General features: G+C 42.7%; 1 protein-coding gene across 3 annotated transcripts in view; it reads left to right on the top strand.

Annotated features, from left to right (window-relative positions):
- Positions 1-3,443: 3,443 nt before the first annotated feature.
- Positions 3,444-6,453, top strand: part of TMPRSS11E (transmembrane serine protease 11E) — a 41,896-nt gene continuing 38,886 nt past the window's right edge. For all 3 annotated transcript variants that reach the window (XM_038136465.1, XM_038136461.1, XM_038136462.1), the window contains exon 1: positions 3,444-3,515. The gene's annotated coding sequence lies outside the window, so the exon portion shown is untranslated. The remainder of the gene's footprint in view (positions 3,516-6,453) is intronic.

Raw genomic sequence — 6,453 nt, 5'->3', positions numbered from 1 at the left:
CGGCGCATGCGCGCGCGGGGCCGTGAGGGCGCAGCTGCCATGGCACTCCCTGGCAGTTCTGGGCGGGGTTTGGCTGGTTTTGGGTAAAGAGGTGTAGGGAAAAGAGGAGGTTTCTCTGCTCTCGGAAGTGCGGGAAGGCTCGCATTTCTCCCGTGCTGTTGTAACAGCTGTGTGTGGTGTCGGAGACCTTTTTGAGAGTCTTGAGTGGGACAAAGTTTAACAGTACTTAATTAACCCCTGGTGTTGGGCGTTGCTGTTCCCTGGTTTTCTCTTGTTTTTTTACCTTCCCCCCCCTTCTCATTGTTTTTTTCTTTCTCCTGGCAATCGGGCAAGTTCAGAGGAGGGCCTGGAGCACCTCTCCTATGAGGAAAGGCTGAAAGAATTGGGATTTTTCAGCCTAGAGAAGACTTTGGGGTGACTTAATTGTAGTCTTCCAGTACTTGAAGAGAGTCTACAGGAAAGATGGTGAGAGGTGTCTTACAAGGATATGTAGGGTGAAGGCAAGGGTGAATGGCTTCAAAATGAAAGAGAGTAGGTTTAGATTATACATCAGGAAGAATTTTTTTTATGGTGAGAGTGATGAGGCGCTGGTACAGGCTGCCCAGAGGAGCTGTGTGTGCCCCATCTCTGGAAGCATTCTAGGGCATGCTAAATGGAGCCCTGAGCAACATGATCTAGTGGAAGGTATCCCTGCCCGTGGTAGAGGGATGGGAACTGGATGACCTTGAAGGTCACTTCCAACCCAAACTATTCTGTGAAATATGAAACAAGTGTGCTTTATCTATCCACATTGTTTTAAAAATACTTTTCAGTTTAGGGCATAACTCTTTTCTACCATAATGTAGGTGTGAGATACAAAGCTGTGTTTTGTGTCAGGTATATCGTGTCAGGCAGTGTGTGTACTTGTGATTGTGATATGTGTGGAAACTGATCTGGGACAGTTAAAAGACAAATTCTAATAAATAACCGAGGGAGTAAAGCATGGAAGAAGGCCTTTGAACCTATCTTCTGTTTGCAATTAACCATTATAGCATCTGAATTAAAGCTTTAAGGATGTTGCTACTTGACAGAAACTTTCTGCACGTAGCTAGGTATTGAACAGCTTTGTGATAATAACCTTTTGAAGTATAATTTTAGAATATTGCTTGTAGTAAGGAGCTTTGAAACTATAGCTTTAGAATATATGTAAAGGAAACATGCTTATCTCAACACCTTAGCAGAACAGTAAAAAGCAGCTTGAGAAAGGAAGATGAGCATCAACTCAAGGATTGATAGCTTCGACCAAGAGAAGCTGGACATCACTGTTACGAGATTTATGGTCTTTGCAATCAAAAAGGTGGACACACATCTGGAGTCTGGACTGCACCAGCTGAGAGACCTTTTTCTTCTTTCGGAAGTCGGACCCCGCCATCTGGAGATACTCCTTTCCGGGGTACATCCTGAGAAAAAACTAACTCACAATAGTGTATAGAATTGTGACGTAAAAATTTGGAATAGAAACTGCTGAGAAACTGTGTGTGTACCCCTATAAGTACCTGTGAGCCTCAACCATCGGTGTGCAGCTGGAGGGAAAACTTCCCCCACTGTACCCAGTGCTGTTTTGCTCATACTTTACCATATTAATTAATAAATTGATTGCTGCTTCAATATTGGCCTAGTCAAGCTTCTTATTTATAACAGAGGTGGAAACTTTACCACCTCATCTTAGTTGCCCTTTTGGGCAGCATATGAAGAAGCTTGGGCACTAAGTTGCATTTGCTAGTTTATCAGTATGTACAATACAACCAGGGGATCAGGCCACAGCATGGGTTTAGGAAAGGCAGGCCCTTCTTGACTAATCTGATCTCCTTTTATGACCAGGTGACCTGCCCATTGCATGAGGGAGAGGCTGTGGATATGACTACATGGACTTCAGTAAAGCCTTTGGTGCTGTGTCCCACAGCATTCTCCTGGAGAAGCTGGCAGCCCATGGCTCAACCAAAAGAACAGGAAGCTCAGGGGAGACCTTGTTGCCCTCTACAACTACATGAAAGAAGATTGTTGTGTGGTGGGGGTTGGCCTCTTCTCCAGGCAAGTATCAGCAGGATGAGAGGAAATGGCCTCATGCTGTGCCAGGGGAGGTTTAGGCTGGATATCGGGAATTATTTTTTCACTGGAAGGTTAGTTAAGCATTGGAATGGGGGCTGCCCAGGGAGGTGGTACAGTCACCACCCTTGGATGCATTCAGAAAACAACTGGACATGGCATTTACTCCTAGAGTTGACATGGTGGTAATTGGTCAAAGGTTGGGCTTGATGATCTTGGAGGTCATTTCCAACCGTAATGATTTAATGATTCTATGATTAGGGCTGTGTATAATTTGCAATTATAAAGTAAGGCTTGTTTTGTCCACTATGTTTTGTCCACTCTGGTAATTTATATCTTATTACCTGACATGCTAACTGTTATAAAAGCTCTACTGCCTTTTTTTTTTCTTTAACTGTAGTAGAGGCATAGCAAGGTGAGTAATGCTGTAGACCATGGGATAATTTTTGTTGTAAGGCTGCAGATATTTGCTAGACTACCCTGATAGGTGCAGCCAGTCAACTAAATACCTTGAACTCCCCTCTCAAAACACTGCAGTTCCAGGAATCTTCACTCCTGATATTCACTGTGTTTGCCTGTGCTCCCGGAGTGGACAGGTTGGTAGAAATGCCTGATCAGCACAGCAGCTGTTGGCTAGCTTAAGGGAGCACTTTTCCTTTCCAGTGGTGGGGGCTGGAGTGCAAAAGGAACTCTTTAACACTGCTTGGTGATGTCTGTCTTAACTCAAAGCTGTGCAAGCAAAGTCTGAACAGAGGATGAAAGCATGCCCTGAAGAACTGAAGTATTTCTGCAGAGAGAGATGATGAAAGATAGGATTATGTGATGAGGTAAAAATTAGGAGCTGATTGTGAAGTTTTACAGGATGAAATAAAGATACCTATTCTTCAACTTTGTATTGGCTAGTTGATTTGATGAAAGGTGATTACTACTGTAGTGCTACAACTTGAGCTCATTCAACATTTATCACATTTATCTGTTCTCTGGAGTGTCAAATAGGCAGAACTTGACACCAATAGATTTACTGGCACTTAGCTTATGATTCTGTAGCCAAACACTGAAGCAGTTTTTGTGTGTCTGTTCTGATCACATCAGTCATCACTTGGGTAAGGTGCTTGTGGAGTGACCTTTCAGTGTCTGATATGCACACAACAAGTTTATTTAACATGTGTTATTTGTAAGCAATACCTCCATTTTCTAATTTTACTAGAAATTACTGTGTGGTGTTAACTTCACTTTCTGTTTTGCTACCTCTGAAAAAAAGGTCTGTTTGCATGTAATGCACTAGATGGTGCTGTCAGCGCGACTTAAATGGAAGGGCACTTCCGCGGGGCTGCTGCTGGTGTCAGTTTTTGTACTTCCGTTTGAATCTGCAGATGCGCCAAGACACCCTTGGAGAATACTGTACTTTAAAGCCCATCATGGACCTTTTGGTGGGTTTCAATGCCTTTCACATAGGACAAAGTTCAAATACTGGCAGCATGAGTCCAGCACCTTTACTGTAGTATGTTGTTAGTGGTGGTGGGTATCTGCAAGTGAGCATAGCTGCTGATGCTTTTTTCAAGGATGTAATGTAGTCTATATAGACTAAACCATCTCCAGATGTCCCTTTCAGCCTTAACCATTTTTATGGTTTTTAAATTGATGGGCTCTTGTTCAAGAATTTCGGGGTAAGAGAAATTCCTTAGTGCAGCAAGCAGCTGGTAGCTGTGGCTTCCTGCGTAGATTACAATATAGCAGATCGCTCTGGAAGGGAGGGGAAAAATGGTGCTAAACTTGGTAGTGAGTTCCCTTTTAGATCTTGCTGTGTCAGAGATTTGATAGATACAGTTATTTAAGGGGACAGCTAATTGCTTTTCTTTAGCTTGTTCTAAAGGGGTGTTGAAGAATTCCCTCAGTGTCTGCCAAATGCCTTTCAAAACCAGATCACTACAGCTGCTTGGAAATCTTCCCTTTGAAATGTCTTTATAACATCTTAATATTAGCCCATTTGTGCAAATGACTGCTGATGGACATTCTCTGAAGACTGCCTACTAAGATGGGCTACTGCTGAGAAGTGACTAGGGTAACTGAGAATATCTGTGTTCACATAAGAGATAAACTTGGGTTTGCTTTTATGTCCAGGCCTTCTACTATCTATCAAAGAGCTGAATGGAAATGGTTGCTGATTGTTTGAGGTGTATTTTTGGAAATTATTTTCTCGTAGATCTGTTGCGGTCTGTATAACTTGAAACTGTGGAGAACCAAGGTGGGGTGGGACTATCACTTTTGTAAAGCAGATCAGTGTGTCTAGAATTAAAATGCAGAGTCCCCTGATTTGGAATTTGTGCTCCAGATCAGAGGATAAGCCTTGTTACTGCTCCTGCTCTTATCAAAAGGCAGACTTTTGTGATGCAGCTTAGCAGGGAGCCGTCCATGCAGCTGCAGCCTGGTATTTAAGTCTCTACTGATACACCCATATATTTGACTGGTGTTGCCATGTGTATGATTCCCATAAAGCCTGATACCTTCCAGAATATATGGGCACTAATGCTTGTCAGCTGCCTATAACCCCAAAACAGTAAGGTGCAGGTTACAATAAAAATTTTCTCTGCTTTGCTCTTATTAATTTATGCCTAAAAGCCTTTCAAAAGCCACTTTGGGATGCCTGCAAGTCTTTTGGCTATGTCAGCCCATGGAAGATGTTTACACCTAAAAGTAAGTTGTTATTTTTCAAGAAAGCTTCAGAGAGTGCTGGCAAGCACTTGTTGGCATAGATATTCATGACATATTTGATTTAATTCCCGATTTGCACTTGAAATAAGCTGCAGGAGGTGCTGGTGGAGAAGTATAACTCCTGTGTGCTTCTTGTTCCTGTGCCTTGGTGCACTGGCAGCTTCCTGTTTACAAGGTAACTGCTGTATGCTGGACTGAGTGTGTGTCAAGGTCACGTACTTCAGGCCAGGGAGTTTATTGGATCACGGAGTAACTGCTGTGTAAACAGGAAACTCCCAATAAAGATTACTCAAAAAATTATTTTTAATTAGTAAATTAATAAGTTGGAGTGGGGAGGGGGGAAAGGGAAACTTAAGTTCTTGGAAGCCAACAAGATTTTTCCCTGCTTGCCACAAGATATGGGTTTGACTGCTTTTCCTGTAGTTTTTCCTGATCGTGTTTGTTGCCTGTTTTTTAACCTGGTCAGGCTTCTTCCTCCTCCCCCTCTCCCATCAGGTGGTGTGATTCTTATGCTGGTAGTGTTAAGGGCAATTTTAATCTGTTTGTTTTCACTGGGTTTCAAGGATGGTATTTATTTTATGAATAGATAAATAATACCTGATAAATGCTTTTGGAAGTGTGTGTTGTGAGACAGACTGACCCTGAAGAGTTGAATAGTTGCTTCAGTGACAAGAAAGGACAGAGCTGGGTTTATTGAATGGTCCCTTTGATTTTGGTTTTGTGGGAAGACCTGAAGAATCTGCACTTCATAATCATCACTGCAATTTTCCCTTCTTTGAGCACTTCTGCTTTAGTGACCAGACTGTTTCTCTGTCCTTTGCCTTTTCAAATCCCGTGAAGTAAGGTTAAATGATACATCTAAGGTGGTCTGCGTTTCTGCTGCAGGATATGGTGGCTTCTCTTCTATCTTGCCTGCTCCTTGCTTTCAGTTGGCTGCCTCCAGTTCTCACAGTCATCACTGACCTAATTTAAATTGCTTGTCTGAAATAGAAGTTTCTTTTTTTTTTTCATGTATGACTTTCCAGAACACAAGTTGAAATAGCTTTTCAAGAGCCAGAGTGAAGACAGAGAAAAGGAAACTGTCCTCTTTTGGCAGCCTTGAGTAGTGTTTAGATGGGCTCAGTCCAGCTGCAACCCTCTTCAGCTTTGCGGGGTTTTCTAGGTCAGTCCCCTACTGAATCAGGAGGTGCCAGCATCTTATGTTTGGTGCACATTTTGATTCCAGATCAATATGAACTAGTTTGTTTTCTTTGCTGCAGTAAAGGGGTCTACAATGGTTATGGCTGGAGGAAAAGAAATGCAGGATCCCCTTGAGATCACTGTCATGAAAGTGCTGTTTGGCATAGTTGGACCTTGTGTGGAGGTGGTGGGTGGGATTTGTTTGGGTGATATTTCAAGTGGTAAATTTTTGCTCCTTGTCTGCTTCCCTGGGAAATGAGAGGCCATAAAGTTGCATTTAAGGTCATCCCTGAGATGTATTTCTCAGATCTGTTTTTGACATTTGCATTTTCTGAGTTCAGCTGGGCCTTTACAGAACTATGAGAGCTGTCTGAGCCTTACAGTAGCCACAAGATCCTAACACCTGAAGTTAAGCATGGCCTTATGGTCCCTACTAAATCCTTATGCAGTTACTCTTTACTGGCAGTGAGCCCTATA

The sequence above is a fragment of the Motacilla alba genome, chromosome 4 (genome assembly GCF_015832195.1).
Source record: "Motacilla alba alba isolate MOTALB_02 chromosome 4, Motacilla_alba_V1.0_pri, whole genome shotgun sequence".
Classification (NCBI taxonomy): domain Eukaryota; kingdom Metazoa; phylum Chordata; class Aves; order Passeriformes; family Motacillidae; genus Motacilla; species Motacilla alba.
Note: the sequence above shows the minus strand (reverse complement) of the source record. Positions and strands in the feature narration are given on the sequence as shown.